This window comes from Thermobia domestica, chromosome 16 (genome assembly GCF_964235325.1).
Source record: "Thermobia domestica chromosome 16, izTheDome1.hap1.1, whole genome shotgun sequence".
Lineage (NCBI taxonomy): Eukaryota > Metazoa > Arthropoda > Insecta > Zygentoma > Lepismatidae > Thermobia > Thermobia domestica.
This window is the reverse complement of record NC_137469.1, coordinates 127799040-127809719: the sequence shown is the minus strand read 5'-3', so window position 1 is coordinate 127809719 and position 10680 is coordinate 127799040. Positions and strand designations below refer to the sequence as shown.

Below are 10680 nucleotides of genomic sequence, written 5' to 3'. Positions count from 1 at the left end.
TCAACATCGAGGGTCAACATACATGCATTCATATTGCTTGGCTTGAACAAAGAGGCTTTGCTTGGAGATGTGGGCTAAAGAGGCTTTGTCACTTTACACGAACTTGTAATTGTCATTTAAAAAAACCTTGAAACCCAATCTTTCTATTTACTGTGTACATATTACAACTTCTTAAAAGCAAGAAAGGTATTTCCACCTATGCAGCACTGCACTCTAGTGAACAAACAGTGAACCTCCTCATTAAAAGCGTGTATTTTGGCGCACTCCCCCGATCTGTCTAAAAGAATCCGTTGTTTCAGAAGCGGTGAAACTTTTTTTTTCCTTTATGTCATCGGGAGGGGGATAGCAGGTAGCAAGCAAAACGTCCCAAAAAGTTGCACATTGTTCAACTCCTTGCAAAATGGAAAAATGTTTTATGACCTTTTCAAGACTATGTATACATGGTGAAATATGGTAGGGTTTCAAGATCTTTTTATGACAGCTACAAGTTCTTCTAACGTGGCAACCCCCTTTAACGGTCGTGACACCCGCTTCTGAAAAACGGGAAATGAGGTACCAAGGAAGCAAGATAGGTTTTATTGCGAAGCCCTGGAGTCAGGCGTTGGCAATCGTAGTTTTCCAAAGGCAATTTTCAGAAAAATGGAAATAATGAATATTTGAATGAAAGGAACTTCGCAAAAATCATCAATAATAATTTTGAATTGACCAAAGTGCACACAAATTGCACACAAATTGGGATTACACACAAAATGCTCACACACGGAAAAATTGCACACATTTTGTGTAATTACACACACTTTGGCATCGCTGATTGTCCTTGTCAGTTAACGGGAAAGTACCGATTTCTGAGCGCTGTGACTCAATGAAATATTGTGCATGCAGTGAACTCTTTCACAGCTGACCTTCAGCCCATGATAAGCCAGAGGTTGAGAGATCAGAAGGCCTCAGATAGTGATTGAAGTCAAGCGTTCAGAAGATAAAAGATGTTTAGTCTCAGTAGATAAATTGGTTTTAAGAGCTTACTGGAGAAAGATTGTTCATCAAAAAAGAAGCCACATAAATTATAGCTAATCGCAGTGCGCCGAAAATTAACCAAAGGTAAGTTTGTTTTTCTAATTCGTATTTTGACATAATATTTACATTCAGACAAAATTGTCTGGCACTGAGAATGAAGTAAATAAAACTGAAAAACCTTTAAAACGCCAATTTTGTAGAAGTTTATCTATCGTTCCTTTCAAGCATCTACGTTATTTGAGACGTCTATCTACAATTTAACCTGTATCCTGACACATTTGTTTTGTTACATAGTTGAATATGGGATATTTCCTATCCAGTACTAAAAATATGGGATATTTCGAAGTCTAACTGAGTTACTTTCTACAAAATTACGAGTGGCTTTTAATCAATTTGTATCCAATTCAAATGTTACAAACGTAAGAAAATAAATTTGTAGGGGAAGAGAGTTCTACAGGCACTAACAGACGAATACCGCAAACATCGAAACCACAACGTGGGTTTTCTCGGGGTACTTCCGTTTCCTCCCACATTCTCATGCTACCAATTCTTCCATCATTATTCACTTGTCTTAACATTGTCTCCCTTAGCGTAAAGAGCATAATTGTTTTACGTTAGACTGAAAGAATTAATTTCATTTAATTTTCAAATCATAACAGATTATAATTATGGGAGAGGCTGAGGTAATATCTACCCAATGTCCCAGTTACAAGTTTAAGTGGAATCCGAATCTCCATAATGTGTTAAATTTTTATAATGGACTCTTACCGGGAACTGAACGCGAAACCATGTGCTCCAACGGCACACACGCAAGTCACTTGACCAGGGCACCTTAATATGAGATTTAGTACACTGTGATCTGAACAGTTCAAGCAACAAATTACGATTCAATATGAAATATTTACGGATAGTCGAAACTCATCATAAAATGGAGGTCATTTTTATAAAATCAGTCAAGCTTCTCCCAACTTTGAAGTTTCCTTATTTAAGGCATTGATTACTACACTAAAGAAGAAAATCTTCTTTTAGGGGCCACAATACGAAAGTAGATTAAGAATTTATCGCTACAGTAAAATCATAAATGCTTAAGATATTCACAAACCAACTACAGGATTTCATTCGGGGGACAATCCATTAGATTACGTCATAGGCGTCTCTGGCGGGGGAACGAGGGGGTCGCGTCCCCCCAATATTTTGAAGTACAAAATATTCAATATTCCATTCTAATTTAATTTATTTACTAACGACAGAATAACAAGTAAACTTTCTTCGATGTCCCCCCCAAATTTTTACATGCCAGAGACGCCAGTGGATTACGTAAATGTTCCAGCATGATAGCGTGAGTTGTCCGCACTCTAGGCCGGTACCAAGGTAAAGATAACTGTGAATTGTATTTGATTTATAACTATTAGGCGTCATGCTTGAAGAAACTAGCATGAGTTGAATTCAATTGACGTGGTAGTTAAATATGATAATAATATCAAGAAAATAATAATTTGCGACAAAATTATTCAATTATCACGCAATATGACCTATATTTTTAACGAAGCTTCTTATCATTCACAGGGACAAGGTTGTTCAATGGTAGAGGGCTTACTTCTGGTGCGTGGGGTTCATGGTTCGATTTCCGGCCAGTTAAGTTTGTGGTGGACAATATCGTCTCAGTGGGTTTTCTCGGAGTACTCCCGTTTTTCCCACATTTTCGTTCTACTAATTATTCCATCATCATTCACTTGCCTTAATCATCCATCTTCCTTAGCCTAAAGGATATAATAATGGGACGTTACACTGAAAGATTTCCCATCATCAACATGAGTTTAAGTCCGTCAAGATGAAACTGTGCATTTGTCTTTCTTCAGATTTAAAAGACTTTGCCTGCTGTCTAGTGACTTTATAGAGCGCTCGTCTTTGATACATCATGGTTCCGGTTCGATTCCTGGTGGAAGAGGATTACAATTTGAACGCATTACAATGGTTAGTATCTCATTTAAAAATGCAGGTTCACGTCGCATATAAGGTCGGTGCCGAAAAGAGATACTAAATTTTAATAAAGAAACAAATAAAATACGATTGTTTTTTTAAAATGTTAGATACATAATATCTTTTTGTAAAGTATTTATTAGATTTTATAACATAATGGCACATACTTTCCTACAGCTTTTCTCACAATATTGGAGAGAATGATTAAGTAACTTTAAATCACTCTCTACACCCTGATTTAAAAAGTATTTCATGATTACGTTCGTAAGAATTATCCGATTTTCAGGCTTTCCGAACTCATTCAATTGTATGGCATTGAGTGTATTTCCTTCCAAAATTATTAATATCATCGGCGGAACTACTTTTTTTTAACAGGTCAAATATCGGTAGCTCTTTGTCCGTACACAACCAGCAAAGGGAAAAGTAAGTCTATTGAGTGGTATATAGAAGAATACTCTAATGCAATATGCTATTTGAGCGGTCCCTCTCGTAGGTAAGCGGTAAGCGTACGCGTCTTTGGCGTAGAAGACCCAAGTTTAATTTCCGGTGGGAGCTCATATAGTTCGGATCCCACGTTAAGCTGTCTGTCTACGTCTCATATAGCCTCACTGCTGGAAGGGACGCTAAACTCAAAATTAAATAAAAGTACTATTTATTCATTTCTAATTCTTCACTAGTTTCATAAGCGCAAGCTGGCACTGGCAAATGCTTTAATGCTGAGTTATCACATGAAAACGCTGGCGCAAATCTCGGGCGGATGAGGCAGGACATGTCCCCTCCAATCTTGGAACTAGGTGGTACTGTCTCCCCCCCAATAATCGGATTGCCACAAAGGAAAGTGAGATGAAATTGATGTCCCCCGATAATAATCCTCAAATCTGCCTAGTGGCTAAGCGGTTAGCGTACGCGCCTTTGGCGTGGGAGACCCGGATTCGATTCCCGGTGGGAGCTCACGTGGTTTGGATTCCACGTTAAACTATAGGTCCACTTCTCATATAACCTCGCTGCTGAAATGGACGCTAAATTAAAATCGAATCAAATCTGCCCACATCCCAATATTGAAGACAACTCTGCTCCCCTGATCCTCCACAGCATTGTTTTTCAACTTCATAAATATTTTGAACATTGCTTAAAAAAAAAAAAAAAGAAAGATTATGGGAACGGTCTTACCCCCCCCCCCAATGTTGAAGACAGATTTGCGCCGCTGCATGAAAATCGTAAGCAGAGATGCAAGATCATTTTTTGCTGCCTTTCATTTTGGGGGGAGGGAATATTGTAATTTGATCTGAATCTGATCAAAAGCCTGGAAAGCAGAAAACTGTCATATTTGAGAAATCCAGAGTTTAATTTAATAAGAAACAATATACACTGTATATGACAAGTAAAAACAAACAGGTAAATCAAAAGATAAGTTTGTATGCTAATAAAGCTTATTTTGGAAAAGATTATGTTTTGTTCAACAGACACGGACAAAATACAAAATAGGATATTTTGTGAAAATATGTTAAAGTTGTCATAGGAATTCCGGTTTCTGTCACTATTCCGAAAAAAACAAAACAAAAAAAAAAAAAAACGGAATCAAGTTTTTAACAAAAATTTCTGCGTCAATCTGTTCAGAAACAAATGCGCTGATACTATTTAACAAACACTGAAATTCGAGATTCTCTTAATTTGCATTTTTTTTAAGCAATTGTCTTTGTATTGAGTCATTTTTCAAACTCCTTACATACATGAAGTATGTCTTTTTTGTGATTGGCTCTCCAGACACAATGCCTCATTATATACTATATTGACACAAAAAATGCAAATTAGATATTTGTAAGAGATGTTTTATTTTACGTTCATTTTACTCTCTTTAAGAAAAGACAAGATAAATGTAGAAAACAACTAACAATGACTGATGGATGAGGAGAATACCAAACCTTTTAAACAAAGTTTATTGCAGGCGCGCACACACAGACATTTTTGTTGGAAAGGATCCAAATATGAATGCGGGGTTCAATGCTACAAAATACTACATCTATGCAGTATTGAACCGGTGTTATTCTGCACCAGAAAGATGATAGCTAATTCTTAAGTGCTGTCACCTATATTGTCAAAAAAAAAAAAAAAAAAAAAGATAGAACTAAATAGTTCTGTAAGAAAAGAGAGTGTACGAATGATGTGTAAAATCAAATCTTTTTGCTACACCAATCGTTTCTGTTACTAGAAATAACATTATATGTCGAGTTGTAGATTTTCTTTAGGGGGTCCGGACCCGGAGGGCCCCCACATGAGTGCGCCCTTGTTTCCTGTTAATTCCTCAATGACATCATAGATAAAATAAATGATGGTAATCGTAGTAGGCGGAATGGTGCAAAACACATATGGATTTAGAAAAGGCCGATATGAGGTAAGACACAAAATAAGTATCAAAACCCATGAATTTCGACTGAAGTTGGGACGGTCTTTTCTGTCTGATTAGAGTCTAGGATCTAGCAAGTGAAAAGAGATTGATAACTCAATGAGAAACAAGGAAAATACATTTTTTCAAGACAGTGTTTTTGTAAGTATTTTTGTTTCTCAATTACTAGAAGACAAGTAAATAGGAATTATTGAGTATTGTGTACCGTACCAAAAACTTCCAAAAATTTAGAAAAAGTTCGTTACATAAGTAAGAAATAGTACAACTACGTTGTAGCTGTGTAGATCAGTGGTTTTCAATCGATGTGTCCCGACACACTGGTGTGTCGCGCATTCCTCTAAGATGTGTCCAGAAATTTTTTAATTTAAAAATCATGAAGTATTTAACAGTAATTAGTTAAAATCGAGACACACTGTACCAGTCAACACCTCCAGCGGTAGCAATAATGCTCAGTGCTACATAGAAAAAATGAAATTAAATCTTTGAGTTTTATGTCCCATGGTTATGCCGGTTAGGCTAAAGGAGACGGTGATGATGAGTAATGAATGAAATAGTGGAATGAAGAAAGTGGGAGGAAACGGGAGAACCCCGAGGAAACCCATGCACACGGTGTTTGTCCACCACAAAGTTCCCTTGGCGGGAGCTGGGATCGAACCTGGGATCCCAAGCACCAGAGGTGAACGTTCTACCACTTTTTTTTTTTAAGAAAATTTATTGTAACTCAAGAATCAATTACATTGAAGTGGTTAGGCTTTTGGCACAAAGAAAGGAAGTTAGTAGAACAATGAGTTGGCTATAAAATTTGCAAATAGCTTATTACGTACATCCTTTTGCTAATTTGGAGTATTCTTTTTGTAAATACTGTACATAGAAGGCTCCCCCTGCTTCTAAGTTGGAATTAAAAATATATTTGACGGTCGTTCCTATATACCAATTGACACTATGTTGTTTACTAACGGGATAAAAACGATAATCAGGTCTTAAAACTATGCTAATATTTATATTGCGTTCCGAACTACGAGTAAGAATGGCTAAAAAGTGACGTAACTGAGACCAGATTTTTGTGGATTCCAGACATGTCGTGATTCTATGAATCAACGTATCTATATTGTTACATCTATTGCAAAGAGCATCAGGACTAAAACCATATTTGTTTCTCTTTTCTTTAGTATCAATAACATTATGGACAATCATAAACCAGATAGATTTGCTGGCAACACACAAGGTCAAGTCATTGATATTGGCCCAAATATTGGACCAATTACACAAGTACTCATCTAACAATTTTAGGTGGGACATATAATCTAGTCATTTTAAAAACATACAGCTGTTTACTACTTAAAGTTTTAAAATCAAAAAGCTGCGACAGATATATATAATCACCCAAAACAGTTTCCAAGTACTTACAGCTTTGAGGGAGGTCAGCCATACACAGGGGTAGACTCCTCTCTGTTCGTGCTAATACGTAAGTGAGCAGTTGTTGTGTTACACTATTCGCTTCGTCTGTGTACAAGGTCATGGAGCGAGTAACATACAAACTTGCAGCTTTTTCTTGCACATTGAACAGACCGATGCCACCTTGTGAATGTAAACAACACATTACATCATATTTAACACGAAAGACCTGATGTTTCCATAGAAACCAACCACATAAACTTTGAATTTGTTTTCCTATGAGTTGAGGCATAGGTAATACATTTGCCAAATACCAGATTTTGCTTAAGAGATAAACATTTATAAATTTAGCTCTAGAATATAAACATAGATTTCTGGATTGATTTACATAACCTGAATGACGCAGTGTGTTTACAATATTCGTATAGTTATGATCAATAGTGTGCATTATGTTTAATAAAAAGGTAATTCCTAAAATTTTGATACTGTCGGCCTGAGGGACGGTATCTATATCATTAAAATCAATACTATTGTTTATGTTCAACATATGCGATTTACAAACATTTAATCTAGCCCCAGATGCTACCTCATATTCACGAACACATTCCATCATGAGAGAATAATCTAGTTTTGAAGAGACAAAAACTGTTACATCATCTGCATAACTAGCCACTTTTATAGCAGGGGTAATAATATTTAGACCAGTTAGGCGGTCATTCATAGCATATAACAGGGGAGCAAGGCTAATAGCAAAACTCAACATTGAAAGGGGATCACCTTGTCTTATTGAACGTTTGATGGGATTGTTGTTGGATAGGTGACCGTTAACATTTAACTTCGTATGAGCATCTTTATAAAAATATTTCATCCATGTAACAAATTGTTCATTAAAACCGAATTTTCTGAAAACAGACCATAAGTACGAGTGTTCAATATTATGAAAGGCGTTTTTAAAATCTAAATTTATCAGAGCCGCTTTAAGAGCGCAATCATTACAAATAGTAATACTATCTCGAATAGTTAATAAAAGGTGATAGATGGTTTTCTGTTTAACAGCCACATATTGCAAATTTTGTAATAACTTATCCATGTAGTCCTGTAATCTGTTTTTAATACATCTACTAAAAATTTTGATATCTGTATTAAGAAGGGATATAGGTCTATAATGGCTAACATTAGATGGTTGAACAGTTTTAGGGATAAAGACCGTGACGGCTGGATTAGGGCGCTTGATAGTCTCTGAAGCAAAGAACCATTCATTTACAATCAATGTTAGTGTATCGCCCATTATATCCCAAAATTTAACATATAAACGGCCAGAGATAGAGTCGGGCCCAGGAGATTTTCCTTTTTTTGCAGCATTTACAGCTCTTTGTACTTCATTTTTAGTAAACGGAGCACATAAAATTTGATTGTCTTCATCATTTAGCACTGCAGGCACACTGTCAAGTAATTTATTTTCGCAGCCGGTAGCAGCAGCGACCCCAAATAACTGGTAGTAATAATCATACAGGGTGTTACGAATATTGTCCTGAGTAGTTTGAATGGAGCCTTGAGCATCTGTGAGTGACGTGATAAGTTTCCTCCGTCCACGTTTGGCTTCTGTTAACACATGTGTAAGAGAGCATTGTTCTTCTTCCGGAAACCCTGGAACTTTACTACGTAACCTAATCCCTTCCATTTTCTGTTTATGGAATTGTAATAATTTGGCTTTGTATTTACGTACAGAGATAAGGGCCGAGCGATTTGTCATCGCTTCAGTTTGTGCCTCTAATAGACATTTATAATAGAAATTATAAAGTTTTCGCTTATCAGCATAAATTTCAGAGGAATACCACCTACAAAAGCTTCGGATTTTGTCTTTACAGTATTGATTCCACCACTCAATATATGTTTTAAACCACTTCTTTTGTTTAAGCCAATAAGCCCACTTTTCAGAAAAGAGCTGACAAAATGACTCATCATTGAGCAGACTTTCATTCATGTGATAATATCCCCGTCCCCGAGCAATCTTCTGGTCATTAATTTTAATTTCCATTATTAAACAGAGATGATCAGTGAAACATGTGGGATATCGGTATACAGAAACAACCTTGGATTTGAAGTTATCATTTACATAAATCCTGTCTATCCTTGAGCTCGAAGTTTTTGTAATAAATGTGTCCCCCCTTAAATCTGGGTGTTTGAAGTCCCACACATCTACCAAAGACAAATTCTTTACCAATTCATTTAAGGTAGGGCAATAATGGTAAGTTGGTTCTGTTGTGTGAGTTATACTTGAATTATGATCTCCGCCAAAGATAACATTATTTGGGCCACTAAAAAACGGCGCTACCTCATTTGCATAAAAATTATTCCGTTCTTTTCTATTATGGCTTCCACTGGGCGCATAAACATTCATTAGAGTTATATCATTAACCTGACCTTTGATAATTCGACCATTAGGATGTAATTCTACATTTGTAAGCGGGATGCCTTCTTTAACCAAAATTGCAGTACCAAGGCTATTATATGTACAATTATTATATACATTATATGATGGATGTACGTTTACAATCTTTGGACCAACTTCTTGGAGAAAAGCTACATCTATTTCAGATTTAAGTAGAAAGTCATTGAGAGCTTCAAGTTTGACTGGCGATTGTATTCCGTTGATATTTATAGTTGCTAGTTTTAAGATAGTACACATAAATATTGTTATAGGAAGTTGTCTAATGTTAGCAACACACTTCATAATACCACACCACTATTTGGCTGCAAGCACTGTGTTTCTGAATGTTTAGGTAGGAGTAGAAACTGTTGGTGACTCACCTGAAGAAGGAACTGCGGTATCAGGTAGATATTCCGTACTCACTAATTTAGCTACAGACGACCGGGTGATCCTAGCTGATACTTCTAAGGGTCCTTGATCCGTCTTCTTAGGTTGTTTTACTTGAGCTATAGCCGTTCCTGCTTTCTTCCGTTTCTTGTCTTGGGAGGCTTCCTGGGAATTCCGGGCATCAGATCCTTTTTTCCCACTAGGACAACTCACAGGGGGGAAAGGATGATCTTTTTCCTTGGACTGAACTGGACAAATGGGACTTACAGAGGAAACTTCCGATACACTATAGATGCACTCGAGCTTCTGATCACCATCAACAACACTAGTGGAGGAGGAATCACTGTCTATCAAAAGCGTCTTTCTATCTTGTTCAGTGACAACTTGATGTTCCCGTGGAAAATCTGACTCAGCCAGTGAAGAAGTACCATGTAAAGCTGGAGGGGCTGTAGATGAGGTCCTGTCCTGACTATCACTAATATCCTTGGGAGAGACGTTTTCCTTAATTGCTCCGGAACATGGTCGGCTAGGAACACTGTCTTTTGGCACTATCGGAGTAGTGTTTAGAGAACGTCCCTGTATCACAGGGGTAGTAAGCTCAGTCATTAACTTTGGAAAGTCAACATCTGACGTTAAAGTAGGCAAATTAGCAGGTTTAACCACATTAATTTCTTGGGTTGGCGAAACCCGAGAGCGTTCCTTATCACTGTCAGTATGTTCCATGGTTGTTGTTGAAATAAAGGCCCGTTTTTGACGCTGAAAACATTGATCTTGTAAATGATCTCTAGATTGGCAGTAATAACAAGTACGGTCCTGACCGAAATAAGTTACTAGGAACTTCTGGTTACGAATATCCAGGAAGGACGGTATAGGTTTAAACAAATACATAGTCACGATCTTTCGTCCAGATCTAACTTTATAAATATGAGTATCGTCATAAATTTCGTCTTTTATACTTTTACATTCTCCATAGATAGACAAGGCACGCGTGACATCAGTATCACTATATTCCGTGGGAATAGCATGTATTCGCACATAGGTTAAAGGTCGATCAGCTAATTCTAAAGTC

General features: G+C 36.9%; 1 protein-coding gene across 2 annotated transcripts in view; it reads left to right on the top strand.

Annotated features, from left to right (window-relative positions):
• Positions 1–962: 962 nt before the first annotated feature.
• Positions 963–10680, top strand: part of LOC145673403 (uncharacterized) — a 501393-nt gene continuing 491675 nt past the window's right edge. For both annotated transcript variants that reach the window (XM_081743070.1, XM_081743067.1), the window contains exon 1: positions 963–1098. The gene's annotated coding sequence lies outside the window, so the exon portion shown is untranslated. The remainder of the gene's footprint in view (positions 1099–10680) is intronic.